The sequence below is a fragment of the Scylla paramamosain genome, chromosome 13 (assembly GCF_035594125.1).
Source record: "Scylla paramamosain isolate STU-SP2022 chromosome 13, ASM3559412v1, whole genome shotgun sequence".
NCBI classification, from domain to species: Eukaryota; Metazoa; Arthropoda; class Malacostraca; order Decapoda; family Portunidae; genus Scylla; species Scylla paramamosain.
Window position 1 is genome coordinate 5432501 of NC_087163.1, and position 15000 is coordinate 5447500.

Here is a 15000-nt window from a genome sequence, read left to right on the forward strand (position 1 = left end):
CAAAAGCCAATGTATCTGAACTGTATGACTATCCTCATCGCAGACTCACACATGCTGACACAGAGAGTAAGCCTGCTGCGCGAGTTGTCAAGCGAGCCGCCCTCAACATTGATGTACTACAGATTAGTTACAGGTGCTTAATGACTCCTCAAAAGATGGATCACCTGCACGTAAACTTTCATCACAAACCATGTCATCCATTCAGTTTATTAGGTAATTCATTTTGCTTTAAAGTTTTCGCTGTCTAACTTTCAGTGCAATCCGTTTTCTTTTGCGGTAAGTTCCATAAACACTGTGAAAAGAATGATCTAGCATGGCTGATTAATGAATATATGTTCTGTACATTATTCTTAATAATTTGAGTACTTTCACCGCCAGCTGTAAAGGTGAACGTATTGTACACCTGCCGTGCCTCACGCGTGGGGCGTGGGGACGCCTCGGCCCTCACCAGACACTGCTGACTCAATGCACACCATTTTATTATATGACTAAACTAATGCCACCGATCTATACACTATGCACAATGTCTGAAAAAAAAAAAAAAGTATTCGCTCAAGTCCCCGCCTGCAGGACGCCAGCCTGGGTCCGGCGCGCGAGGGCGTCAGCAGCACGCGGGCGGCCGGCGTCAGGGCGTCCACTTACTAGACGATAATCGCGTTATTGACCGGATATCGCCCAATGCAGCACCAGGAGCGGGAATCAATCGGCCACAGATACAACAATAAAAATGTTGGCGGGGCATAAAAAGCGGCGGCGCCCCCGGTGGCAATGGCGAGAGTTGCCAGTGAGGGTTTTGAGGCGTGGCGTGAGCGGGGCGGCGGCGGCGGAGGCGGCATCCCCTCCTTGAGCCTCGCCCTCCGCTCCTCCGCAGTTTTATATGAGCTTAATGGTAAAAGCTTTATGGTGTTTTGGTTTTCTGTACTTCCACCACGAGAGGCGAGGCTGGCGGGCCGCTGTCTCCGGCCGCGCCTCCTTGTCGTGGCGGTGACGAGGGTGTGGTGACGCGACGCCCGTCCTGTGTGTGTGTGTGTGTGTGTGTGTGTGTGTGTGTGTGTGTGTGTGTGTGTGTGTGTGTGTGTGTGCATAGGTTATTGTTCCTGGACGGTAGAGGTGATACACAATGCCTTTGTGTCCTTTGTCGCCAGGCATGCACAGACCCCCAGTCACCCAGTCACCAGGCACGCCCTCCCCCTTCCCCACCGCATCACTCACCACCCCTCCCTCCTACACACTGTCCCCCGCCAAACAACCTCTCACTCACACCACCCACAACCCCCACCACCTCCCGACCTCCACCCACTCGCCGCCCACCACTCCCATAATCACCCGCAGGGGCCGCCCACCCACCCTCGCCCACCACCCACCACCCAAACCATTAATTTTTTAGCACAGTCAAAAGCCAAGCCGTCCCTCGCAAGCACTCTAAATCATCATCCGTGGACATCACTCCCCGACGTCCCCCTCCTTTATACCTTTTATATTCTAGGGAGGGTTGGAGGGGGGAGAGCTGCATGGGGTTGTGGGGAGAGAGAGGGGAAATTGTGATATGAAGAGGAAGAGGACCGACCTTCAAAAAAAACCTCAGCAGCGGCCCATCAATTAGATACTCCGCTGCATACTGTGAAGAAATCCTCCCCCTGCACCCTCCATACTCTAATAAGGCCCTATATTATCATTTAGGCCTAAGTCTGAAGGGAGGAGTTGGTGAGGGTGGTGGGAGGGGAGGGAATGGAAAGAAGTGGATGGGGAGTGACGGGATTTTGCGGGAGAGGCAGGGGAGGAAGGGAGCGATAGAAAAGAGGGAGGGAGGGTAAGCGGGAGGAAGGGAGGGGAGGCCTTTATCATATCCAACGTGTAAATGAGGGGGATTATGGGTGCAGAAATACTCATCGTGCACATCTAGTTCAGCTTTTTTCTCTCTCAGGCGAAGTTCCTTGTGTTTCCCTTCGTCTCGTGCCTGGGTGGTGAAGTGCCCGGGAAAAACGAAGGAGGAAATACTAATTAATAGAAGTGAGGGGCGGCGGAGGCGTGAAGGCGAGGGCAGATGTACTAAAAATACGGAAACGACGCTTGGACTCTTGGGGAAAAAACCGTCTCCCCTAAAAAGTTACCGTTCGACGCTACTGCTTTCATTATCGATAATGAAGAGGGGGAGGGGAGGCAGAATCTCTCTCTCTCTCTCTCTCTCTCTCTCTCTCTCTCTCTCTCTCTCTCTCTCTCTCTCTCTCTCTCTCTCTCTCTCTCTCTCTCTCTCTCTCTCTCTCTCTCATCATTTCCTATTTTCCCATTACCTACCACCCTGCCCTTGCATCTCCTCCTCCTCCTTCTCCTCCGCCTCCTCCTCCTCCTCCTCCTCCTCCTCTGTTCCATCCATCATTCTCCTCTTCCACCCTCCCTTTCCTGCAGGCGCTATTCATCTTCTACTCGGCCTCACTGCACCTCTCCCTCTCCCTCTCCCTCCCTCTCGCCTCTCCCTTCAACACGCCTTGTGTCCAGTGTCGCCATGAGTGTTTTCTTAAATGTCTTCAGATAAAAAGGAAAAATGTGAAATTCCCAGCAAAAGGAAAGAAAAAAGTGGTTATTCTTATTATCGACGTATATAATTCTTTCTTTTTCTTTCCAGCACTGAGAAAGAGAGAAAAAAAGAAAGAGAGAGAGAGAGGAACGTGTAGTATTACTGTGTTTATTGCTTGTGTGTGTGTGTGTGTGTGTGTGTGTGTGTGTGTGTGTGTGTGTGTGTGTGTGTGTGTGTGTGTGTGTGTGTGTGTGTGTGTGTGTGTGTGTGTGTGTGTGTGTGTGTGTGTGTGTGTGTGTGTGTGTGTGTGTGTGTGTGTGTGTGTGTGTGTGTTTTTTGTTTTTACCTGGTAATTTTTACTTATTTACTTGCTTTTATCTGTCTGTCTGTCCGTTTTGCATGTCTGTCTGTTTGTCTATCTGTCTGTCTGTCTGTCTGTCATACTTTGCTCTTTCATTTTCTTCATTCTTCTGGTTCTCGTCTTACTTATCCGTCCAGTCCACTCTCTCATTCATTCCTATTTCGTATTGTCTCGCACTGTTACTCTGCCCTCACTCATTCCATCCTTCTATAATTCATCACTCCACCTCAGTTCCATCCCTCACTCCTCTGTACTCCCTCATTCCATCTTAGCCTCACCTCATTACATCCTACCTCTGTTCCATCCCTCCCTTCTCTCTACTCCCTCATCCCTCACCTCATCACGTCCCTCAGTCCCTCACTCCTTCATCATCCTACCCTCCCTCGTCCTTCACATCTTCACCTTCTTCCTCATCCCCTCACTCCTAGACTCAAATTCCTCAGCCTTCCTGCGTATGCCCGCCCGTTCTTCCTCATCACCACTCACTTCATTTCCATCCCTTCACTTCACAAGTTTCCCCCTCACCCATTACCCCTTCACACGCACCCCCTCACAGCTCCCCCTCACCACTCAAAGCTTCCGGGCCCAAAACACTTCTCCTTCGCGGCAAGTCTTTCCCTGCCTCACTGCGCTTAAACAAATCTTTCTTTCCTCTTTACTGGCCCATTTTCCTTCTTTCCTCCTCTCCTTCATTACTTTGTTGTCGCCTATCATCTTTAGTTTCTTGTTCTTGTCTTCCTTTTTTTCGTCTTCTGAGGGTATTGCGATTTTTCTCTTTTTTATGATTTTCTTTTTTTTTTTTTTAGTATTGTTGTCTTTGTTATGTATAGCGTTATTTTTTTTTTTTATGGTATATGTTTTCTTTTCTTCCTTTTGTTTATTTCGTTCCTTTTTCTCAGTGTTTCAGAGGCCGTCGCTTCTTCACCTACTGCTGACCTGTCCATCTTCCTTATTCTCTCTCTCTCTCTCTCTCTCTCTCTCTCTCTCTCTCTCTCTCTCTCTCTCTCTCTCTCTCTCTCTCTCTCTCTCTCTACCCTTCTCTTTACTCCTCCATCAGTCCTGTCTGCCACTCTTTCCCTGCTTCTCTCGTCCCTCGTCCCCTTCTTCCCTCGACTCACTCGTTCCCTCCTTCCTCTCAATTCCTCCCCCTCCTTCCCTCACCGTACCTGTCCCCTCCGCCCCTCGCTGTCGGCCGGGTTTTACAGGTTCCCCAGGGAGGAGGGGTGAGTGAGGCGCCCCGCACGGACACTCAAGTCTCCACAAAGTGCTGGCCTCTGTCTCTTAACGCTTCCTCTCCACACTTCACCTTTACTCTCGCTACTCTCTTGCATCTCGCTACTAATTCCCGCCACTTTATAGCAAACGCCGCCGCCGTGTTTACACCCTCCTTAAGGCGCCGTCGCTGCCATGGTGCCAAGGGTGACCGGGTGAGGGGCGCTGTGTGCTGGTGGACAGTGAAAGAGAAAGAAGGATACAGGATAGTGTTTTTTTTTCTTTTTTTTATAGTTTTTCGTTGATTGATGTGGTTTTTTGGACTTTTTTTGTTACTTATTGTTTTTTTTTCTTTCTTGGATGCTGAAATTTGTTTTTGTCTCATTTCGTTATGTTTTTTTTCGTGTTTTTCGTTATTCCGCTTCGTTCAGAGTTTTATCGTACTTGTCGTTAGTGGTTGTGACTTTCTTCGTATTTTCTTGTTAACTTTTGTTGATTTTTTCTCTGCTTCAGAAATACAAAATCAACAGCTAAGACTGATTAGCTTTAAAAAAAAAATGAATAATACCCGTAAAAATCTTAGACGGCGACAGGATGGGGTACAAGAAACACTGAAGAAAGTAATTAAGAGAAGGAAACTTATGCTTATTCCTTAGGTTAGTGAGAATATCAAGTTCTGGAGGAGGTAGTCTCAGCTTTGACGATAATAATGAGAATAATAATAATAATAATAATAATAATAATAATAATAACAATAATAATAATAATAATAATAATAATAATAATAATAATAATAATAATAATAATAATAACCTTCCGAAAAAAAATAAACAAATATTTTCTTTCAGTACACACAAAAAAAAAAGAAACAAAACTTATCTAACACAACACAATCAACAGTTACCTTTCCACCATCACATCTTTGTTTCCCATTCACTTCCACATTCCTATTTTCCTCCTCCATCAGCTGTTTCTTTTTCCTCTATTCCTCTTCTTTCCTCCATTTTTCCGGGTCATCTACGCTCGGGTAATAATATCATAATCCTCAGGTCTCCCTTGCCTGTCGAGGAGGAGGAGGAGGAGGAGGAGGAGGAGGAGGAGGAGGAGGAGGAGGAGGAGGAGGAGGAGGAGGAGGAGGATCGACCCAGACCCCTTATCATCCCCATTACTCGTACTCCCCATCCTCCTCCTCCTCCTCTCTTCTTCTCTCCTCTCCCTCCTCCTGCGCCCTTCCCACAGGACCCCAGAGAGAGACCTCAGCCAGATTAATGGAACGTCTGTGTAATTTGGACGCTAATTATCTGAACATTCATATGAGGACTAAGCTTAGATAAATGACAGAGGCAACAACTACTAATAGAACGGCTTCACTCCATATAATATTACCTTATGTGTTTCCATTCTTTTACTCCCTCTGCCCCCTCTCCTCTCTTTCTCTTGCTTACGATTACGTCCTCTTCTCTTTTCCCTACAGCTAAGAAGGACAGAGAAATTCTTAGTATAAGGTGAAGGTGGCACGAGTAAGTAATGATGTCCTACTTCTACTCATATTTTTTTTCTTTCCTCCTCCTCTTCCTCCATCTTCATCTCCTCCTCTGTCATCCCAGGCGTGAGGGGCCAGGTGTTTCCTTCTCACCTGTACACCAATTAATAATTACGGTTACGTGTGGTTCATATTTTCTGTTATATTGTGTTAATTTCTCGAGTTGCTCCTTGGCTTCTTTGTGTTGCTGCGCGTGATTGAAAAGTTATGGTTGTGTGTGTGTGTGTGTGTGTGTGTGTGTGTGTGTGTGTGTGTGTGTGTGTGTGTGTGTGAGTGTGTTGATATGTTGCGTCTTTCTCTCTCTCTCTCTCTCTCTCTCTCTCTCCTCTCTCTCTCTCTCTCTCTCTCTCTCCTCTCTCTCTCTCTCTCTCTCTCTCTCTTCATTCCACTCTATAATCCGTCACATTCAACGTAATTTCCTCTCACCAGGTATAAATCTACACACACACACACACACACACACACAGCACACACACACACACACACACACACACACACACAAGCGAAAAAGAAAACAGATCTACTAAAAGTGCCTACAGTCATTAAGAAAAAAAAAAACTTTTTATGTAAGAACCAGAGAGAGAGAGAGAGAGAGAGAGAGAGAGAGAGAGAGAGAGAGAGAGAGAGAGAGAGAGAGAGCGAGAGAGAGAGAGAGAGAGAGAGAGAGAGAGAGAGAGAGAGAGAGAGAGAGAGAGAGAGAGAGAGAAATTCTTTGTCTTTACTACTCCTACATCCTCATCTTAGACAGGTTAGTACAACATCATATTTCTAGTGAGGACAAATACGTATGATCATATTTGTTTTTTCTTTCTTTCCGTGCCTCTGTGAATATACTTTTGTGTTTTCCGTCAAGCAGGGAGGTGAGGCGGTCTTGGCAGGCAGACTGGAGGCGGCGCTGGGGCACAACGGGACCCAGTTAATAGCTGGGTCAACAATCCAAACTGGGAAACACTATGCTAATGGCATTGATCTAGCGCTGAAACTCTACCCTTCCCTGCCCTCACGCAACCCTCCCAGTCTGACCGCCCCTCTACCCTGTGACCACTCCCCATCCCCACCATTCCTACTATACCACCCAATCCCCACCAGGCTCCTTCCCCATCTCCACCCAAGCCCTCTACCCCACTATCCCACCTGTTCCTTCAACCACCTCCACCCATGTCTGTCCTTTTCTCCACCTAACCATCAGCACCCACTCCCTTTCCACATACACACACATACACATACACACACCCACGGAGCAGTCCTAACAATACGACCACCTCTCAGTGCGGTCGTTTGCATAGTCAGCCTCACAATACGGACACTCCCAATCTGACCAAATCCACGTTTCTGACCACAGGCGCCACACTGACCACAACCACCACGACGACCACCACCACGACCACCACCCACACACTCCTCATCTCTCCAGACTCGGCACCTTAATCATCTCTCTCCCTCTCTCACTCTGGTCTGTTTCCCTTTTATTCATAACCGTGGGTGTAAATATATCTCGTCTCTTTGCCTCCAGTGTGCAGTAATAGGACCCCACATGCTCCGGAGTGACACATGTACGGGGTAACTGAATCATTTTCTATAATCGTATTCTCACCCACCTTGTTGCACCGTCAGTCAGGTATCCATAGGTGCTTCTTTCTCTCCTTCTCTCCTCCTCCTCCGCCTACTTCTTGTCACACCTTTCCGTCCATTGAGTGACAGTGTTTCTCACCTGCGGAGGGAACAAAAATAGGTTAATTACAGATCTTTTGCTTATGTTATCCGACAAATACAGCAGCACAGCAGTAACAAGAAGTGGCTATAAGGTGTCAGGTGTGGCAATAATAATGATTAATGAGCAGCATGGGAAGTGTATACCGCCCACTGTTCCTGTAAAGAAAAATTGTTACGTGCGTCACAGGGAAAAGTAAGTAGCATTTCTTTTACTTCTTACATTAATCTGTCTGATACAAAAGATAAAAAAAAAAAAAATGTTCTCGATTATCAGCGAGGGGGTGAAAAAATACGTTTACAGTGCTATGGTGAAGGCTTCGGTAATAACTTCACGTGACAGTGAGAGGAAGAGACGGCGGTCGCTTTGGAGAACTCACCTTACCCTAATAACCTCCCACCCTCACACCCTCCCTCCCTTGCAATCCAGGACAAGAGGGAGTCGCTTTGGCAACCTATATTTTATGATAATTACTGGAGAATTACAGTTATTGTTTCGTGTAATATATTGCTTCTCGAAGATATGATTGTATGCCAACCACAACCCTCCCCCCCCCCTCGCCTCCAGTAACACCTGTTGGAAAGCAATAAGCACTAGTGTGAGTTTCCGTCCGCGAGGCTCTACCGTCTTTATTACAGTTGTGCTTCACTATACCGCCCCGGGCACACCCTCGGCCGCTGCAAGAGGAAGGTGTCACTGCGGAGGCTGGTCTGAGGTTAAGGGTCACCTGTGTATCACCTGTGTAGTTTGATTGCACCTCTGTCTTGCGGTCTTGGTCTCTCTTTGGGTTCAGGTACAAGTGGTTCTACTGACTGTCTCGGCAGTTTGTCTCTATCTACCCATGTAAGGTTACTGCTGTCGACTGTTAAGTGAAGATGAAAAAGTGCAGTTAGGTAAAAGGAAAGCTGAAGGTCGGAGAAAGTACAAGAAAATAGGGACTGGATGCACATAAGGAGAAAGATAAGAAACAAAGGGAAGGAAGAACAAGAGGGAGAGAAAGGAGAGACGAGGGGGTGGGGACAGAGCGGGGAAAAGAATTTGGGGGAGTGAAAGAAGAGAAGGGGGCTGAGAAGAGAGAGGCATGAGGTACAGGGATACATGTGTCTCAATTAGTCGTCAAATAATTGTGTCATTAAGATGATAAGTGCTGGTCTCTTCCCGCGAATGGAGCGTTTAAGGGGAATTGTTTTGGTGCTCTCACAAAGTATTGCGTCCCCTCCTGGTCCAGTCCCGGCCGTCCCCTCTGCTGTTCTCTCACTTTCCCTCCCTCTTTCTCCCTTTCGTCCTTCCATTTTATAACTCTTCTAACTACGTGAACCTTCCTTCCTTTCACCTCCTTCCCGTGTCCACGTAAACACCACGTAAACTGCTTTCCTCTCTTATCTCCCTCCATCTTCCACCTCCTCCTCCAGCGTCTGTTGTTGCCTCACCTTCAGGCGTCTAATCAGAGCCTCTAGCAGGGGAGAACATCCTGTGTGTGTGTGTGTGTGTGTGTGTGTGTGTGTGTGTGTGTGTGGTGTGTGTGTGTGTGTGTGTGTGTGTGTGTGTGTGTGTGTGTGTGTGTGTGTGTGTGTGTGTGTGTGTGTGTGAGTGTGTGTGTGTGTGTGTGTGTGTGTGTGTGTGAGTGACGCATGCAGAAGCCCTTATCTCAACGAAATCACATCGGTCAGTATAAAAATAAGTCTTGCCTTTTGCGTACAACGAATGGAGGACAAAATAAGAGTATAAATAAATTCGTCAGCCACCTGTGTGTACTTCCACACCTGCGTGCACTTTTAAAGGCGGGCGCAGTGAGAGGAGCTTCTGTGGGGCGTATGTTAAGGGCGAGAGTAAACCTTCCTCTGTTTTAACGAGTTTAACCTACGCCGCCCCTTTCCCCCTTTTATCATCATGAGCCTTTTAAGGATTAACACGTATATGGACAGGAAGATATGGTCACCACCTTCATCTTGAGAGGGATTTTTTCTCCATCTTAAATCATCTCTTCCTTTCTCTCTTTTCCTCCGTACCTTTTGCATTCATTTTCTTCAGCCTCTCTCCGCCGCGTCAGTCAGACAGCGAAGAGTAACATGAAACACAAATCAACAAAGCACTCGTCATGAACTTGGACTAAACAGAGTGCATGACGTGTCTTGTACTGTCTTGCATTGTCTTGTCAACACTTCCACAGTTTCCTCTCCCTCCAGCATACTCTTCTTTTTCTCCTTCCTTCTTCTCTCCCTCGCTCCTTCTCTCCCTCTCTTTCCTGTTGGTTCATTATGTTCGCTCCTTGTTTCATCCATAATAACTTTCCGTCATTCCCCGCTTCCCCTTCTTTTTCTTTCCCTCGTTCTCCTCGTTTTTCGATGACGCAGTGTGACTTCTTTACATCAGTGTGGTTGTCTCTTGCTCCTTTCCTGCATCTTCTTTCTTTTATCTTTAGCCTTCTGTTTTTTTTTTTTTTTTTATTGTATATGTGTGGGATTGTATCTCTCACAATATTCTCTGTTTGTTTGTCCGTCTATCTCTTTAACTTATTTCTGTGTTTGGAGGTTTTTATGCGTCTGTTCGTCTGTCTGTCTGTTTGTACATGGTTCTGATCCAAGCCAGCTGTGTGTCTATATGTCTGGCTGTGTTTGTCTACTTGTATGTTTTTTTTTTTTTTTATTCCCTGTACCTGTATCTCTCTCTCTCTCTCTCTCTCTCTCTCTCTCTCTCTCTCTCTCTCTCTCTCTCTCTCTCTCTCTCTCTCTCTCTCATCACCGCACACCGTGACGTAACTCCCTGTAATCGCACGTGGCGCTGCTTTCCTCCTTCACAGTGCCTGGAGTGCAATCTATGTACCTAAGATCATCAAGCGAGTTTCTGATGTACCACTAGATGGCGTCCTCCTTTAATGAGTGGTCGTGAAAGGTACGCAGAAGTGAGGCGTCTGTAGGCACGTGGCGATAAATCATTCGTATTAATTATTTTTTTTCTCTCCCAGTGCTAGTCTTCAGGTTTCTCGTTCCGCTGGTGAGGTGAGGCCATTAACAGACAGGTTTACTCGTTAATTAGTGGGCCAGAACGTCCACTCTCAAAGCGGACATAATACAGGTTCCCGGTAATCGCTTGTCATTATAAGAAGCTGGAATTCATTAATATATATTTAGCTCGTGGCTGAGTCCGACGCATGGAGAAAAAAAAAAAAAAAGAGAGAGAAAGAAAACGGGACGCAGATGAAACGAGAGGATATGATGGATCGTGGCTCAGGGAGGAGGAAGGTCAGTGCACTCTGGTGGCAGCCTCAACTACTGCTCCACGTGCACTTATTCCCTCCACACACTTGAAGGAAAATAACGAGAGATGTTTTTTAATGAGACTCCCATTACGGCGTCATAAAAGGAAGAATTACTGAGAAGATGAAGGTAATGTTGGCTGGGAGACGGCGGAGGGAGGAGCCCTCGCCTGCAGACCAAGGCACGACTCACGCCAGGGGGCTTCAGTAGAGCACACTGCAGCCCCAGCACAACACATCCCCATCTCACTCCTCACACCCTGAAGGCGCTCATATTACCTGTTATGTCTTGATCTAGATGCCTGTGGTGAAAATGGTGATGCGAGGAAGATGAATGGAAATGTTATCACGGTTATCTTTTCTAGTGTGTTGTGAATAAATGTGATGTAATCTTAATCTTGATCTTCCACAAGGTGTACTACGTTTAAGTATAGTTATGAATTGTGAGGTTTGTCAAAGTAAGAAAGGTTTCAAGACAATTATCCTCCACTTTCGGATGACTCCTTTTGGCTTTTCTTATGGGAGTGGCACCTCAGTGAGTCTTTTTAGTGTTCTTTTGTTGCTCTTGGTCAATGTCCCTCTTACACGAAAAAAAAAAAAAATACTAATAATAATAATACCTGTAAAGTGATCTGTTAACTGAAAAAAAACTAAAGACATATTCAAAGTTCATTATTATTTTTACAGTGGCCTCGTTCTTCTTTTCTATTGACGCTTCATATCGGCGCTTAAACGTTTAAAGGGAACAATGCTTTCAGATAATGAAGCAACAAATGAACACCTGATTATGTCGATTAATGACGTGCGCGTTCACAGGTGTCTTGCAGGAAGGAGGTATTATGATAAAGAAGATAATGATGATATGAAAACTACTACTACTACTACTACTACTAGTAGTAGTAGTAGTACTACTACTACCACTACTACTACTACTACTACTTAAAATAAATGAAGAAGAAGAAGAAGAAGAAGAAGAAGAAGAAGAAGAAGAAGAAGAAGAAGAAGAGTGAGCTTTAATCAACAGTGGCAGAGATCGTCTTGGTTCATTTAAATTAGAAAATGGAGCAAAAAATGGAGTTGAAAACATCCCACGTGTTTTTTTTTGTAACTCTCTCTCTCTCTCTCTCTCTCTCTCTCTCTTCTCTCTCTCTCTCTCTCTCTCTCTGACTGTGTGAAGGGAAAAAAATCCGAGGGGTAACCTGTGACTTTTTTCCTGCTTCCGCTAGTCATTACGTTTCCTTATCTGCCTCCCTTCTTCTCCCCTCTCTGCATCTCCATCTTCGTCTTTCACCGCCCATCTTAAGCCTAATTAACTTTTTGACTAAGTACGTCTAGGCCTCATAATGAATGTTTTTTTTCTTCCTTTTTCCTTCGTAGTTAATAGGTTTGCAGAGAAGCTTAATAATTAGAGGGAAAAGTACAGTCATTAGAATCAGTGTGTTCGTGAGTGAGGGATCGTGAGGGTGATGGGGTGAGGGGGAAGGAGTGAGAGAGAGAGGGAAGGAGAGAGAGAGAGAGGGGAAGAAGGGGAAGTGTCACCAACAGCTGTCCCTCCTGTTCCTTATTTCTTTTCCCTCCCTCTCCTCCTCCTCCTTCCGTCTCTGCCTCCCCTTCCATGACAGCCATCCCTTCGTTCCTTCACTGAAATTATTAATAACCATCTTGTGGTTTAATAATATCCCAAATGGTGGATTAATTTTCTTATTCTTTGCTTTTTATTATGGAAAGAAAAAAAATGTAAGATCGATTCATTACTCAAGGATTGATTAAGTTTATCCTTCATCATTGTAATATTGTTCCTATTTATATATATATTATATTACATATATTCTTATCCTTCACTATCTATACAACGAAAAGAAAAATATTAGATCTATTCTCTGATGAAGTTTATTTTTAATCATTACAGTCCTGCTTTTATTTACATCATGAAAAGATCAGCAGTTCATTCATTCCCCTACTTATATCATGAAAACATAACAATTCAGGGTTAATTAAAGATCTGACTGTAAAGATTAATTATCCTGCTGCTCAAATCATTATATTCTTGTTTACAACCATATGAAAAGAAGAATTTAATGTTCTGTTGGTGAAGGAGCAACAGAGAGGTCGAGAGGGTAGGAGAGGAAGGAAAGAGAGGAGAGAGAGGCTAAGGGCAAGGAGAGTGTGAAGAAAAAGAAGATAAAAGGAGAAAGACGGGGAAAAAAAAAACCTAAGAGAGAGAAAGGATGAGAGGAATAAAACTAAGGGAGAGAGAAGAATGAGATGAGGAAAAATAAGGGTAAGAGAGGAGTGAGGGAAAAAAAACTAAGGGTGAAAGGAGTGAAGGAAGGAAAACTAAGGATGAGAGAGGAGTAAGGAGAGAAAAACCAAGGATGAGAGAGGAGTGAGGGAAGGAAAACTAAGGGTGAGAGAGGAAGGGGAGGAAAACTAAGAGTGAGAGAGGAGTGAAGGAGAAAAACTAAGGATGAAAAAGGAGTGAAAGAAAAAAATAAGGATGAGAGAGTAGAGAAGAGTACAAGAAGGAAAAGCAAGAAAAGATAGAGGAAAACAGAAAGAGGAGAAAAGCAAAAGAGAGAGAGAGAGAGAGAGAGGGGGGGGTATCAGGGGTAAGAGAGGAGAGTAGGAAGGGTGAGTGAAGGGCGCGGGTGAGGCAGGGTGAGTAAGGAGGGTAAAAGAGTGACTTAGGAACCTTAATGATCATGACTAATCACCCTGTACATCCTCCTGAAGCTGAACAAACATGGCGGCATTATGTTTTTTTTTTCGCAGGTAAGTGCCAAGGAAGCTATTTGGCATGTTCTTTTTTTTATTGTTTATTTAAATAATATTTGTGTGTGTGTGTTTAAGTGAGGAATAAAAAAAAAGGAGCGTGCAAATACACAAAACTAACTGGGTCGTGGCGAGAGAGAGAGAGAGAGAGAGAGAGAGAGAGAGAGAGAGAGAGAGAGAGAGAGGAGAGAGAGAGAGAGAGAGAGAGAGAGAGAGAGAGAGAGAGAGAGAGAACAAGGCGGAAAAAAGTTTCGCAACTCCTAAGAAAATTGCATAAAAGGTTTTTTCTCCTGGCCCCTTCGAGAATATGAGAAGAGGAAAAACTAATTAAACCCAGTGCATTTCGTCAATAGGCCTACGCGGGCGATCAATATGGTAAAAAAAGAAGCAAGGCGGCCTCCCCCTATCTATTTTGAGGACCAATTTTGTCCCCTCATCTCCGTTCCAGTCAAAGTTCCGGCTGACTCAAACACAACCTCTCCCATTTTCACTCTCACTCACTCTCACACACACACCCACGCCCACGCCCACCCACGCCCATTTTCTTCACTCACGCAAGCATTTTCAGACCACCCGAGGGAAAGAACATGCCCACGCACTGATGAATTAAGGCGTGAGTATGAAATTACGTGAAGAAAAATGAGAAAACGTGAACATTACTGAAAAAAAAAGTGTTACTCTTGGGGTTGGTCGGGCGGCGGCGGCAGCGGCGACAGTACAAGGGGGGGAGAAGAGAAGGAGGAAGAAGGGGGGTGAAAGAAGGGGAGAGAAGGCTTGCTCGCGTCATTTCTAGCGCGTGTTTTATCAATCATTTCAATGTATTTTGCCTGCACAGAACACTGACCAACCTGCACTGCCTTGTCACTCCCTGCTCTTCTCCTCCACGCACTCGTTGTCTCACTCCTCACTTCACTCCACTTGTGTTGACAAAATAGGCGATTTAAATACAGTTAAGTTTCCTCGATGGCGATTTGTGGCATGAATTCTGAGAGGGATTTATAGGCCTATGCTCGCCGCTGTGTACACTTGAGGGGGAGGAAGGAATATGCCTATTTGATTGGATTTACCTACTGTAATTAAATATGGAAATTGCGTTTGATATCAAAGAGAGAACTTTCCTAAAATTTTGCATACACTTCAATTAAGGATCAAAAGGTAGCTTGGTGTCCTGTTGACGAGGTGCACCCCTGCCAAGGCGTGTCCCGGAAGCAGCGGCGGTGCGTCCATGCAAACAAGAGGCGATGTCGATATGGATTGGCAAGAGCCGGCCTTCACTTTAACGATTACAAGCGCTTTATTTAACCACGGAGTCAAAATAATACGAGTTAATAGGAGTCGGACTTGCCTCTCACAGTTCGAGACTCAGGACATAACCACGTGATGAAAATAACACCTCTGGAAGTTTGGTATTCCGTTCACATTGACCCATCCCATAACGCGAATTAGTAAAGATTATGCAGATTGGTAAGGGATTGGTTTCTACTTCATTATAAATTCATCAAATAAGCAAGTAGTAAAAATCATGCAGATTAGCAAGAGCTGGACTTCTATTTCATAAAAGCAATATTCTCAATTAATACTAAAGAAAAGAAAAAAAAAATCGTCAGGAAAATTAAGTAAAGATTCGACA

The 15000-nt window shown here is 45.1% G+C and overlaps 1 long non-coding RNA gene across 1 annotated transcript in view; it reads right to left on the reverse strand.

The window, feature by feature from the left end:
- Nucleotides 1–6256: 6256 nt before the first annotated feature.
- LOC135106366 (uncharacterized) overlaps nt 6257–15000 on the reverse strand; it is a 42092-nt gene continuing 33348 nt past the window's right edge. Inside the window, exon 2 of the long non-coding RNA XR_010271275.1 lies at nt 6257–7342. This is a non-coding gene — a long non-coding RNA (uncharacterized LOC135106366). The remainder of the gene's footprint in view (nt 7343–15000) is intronic.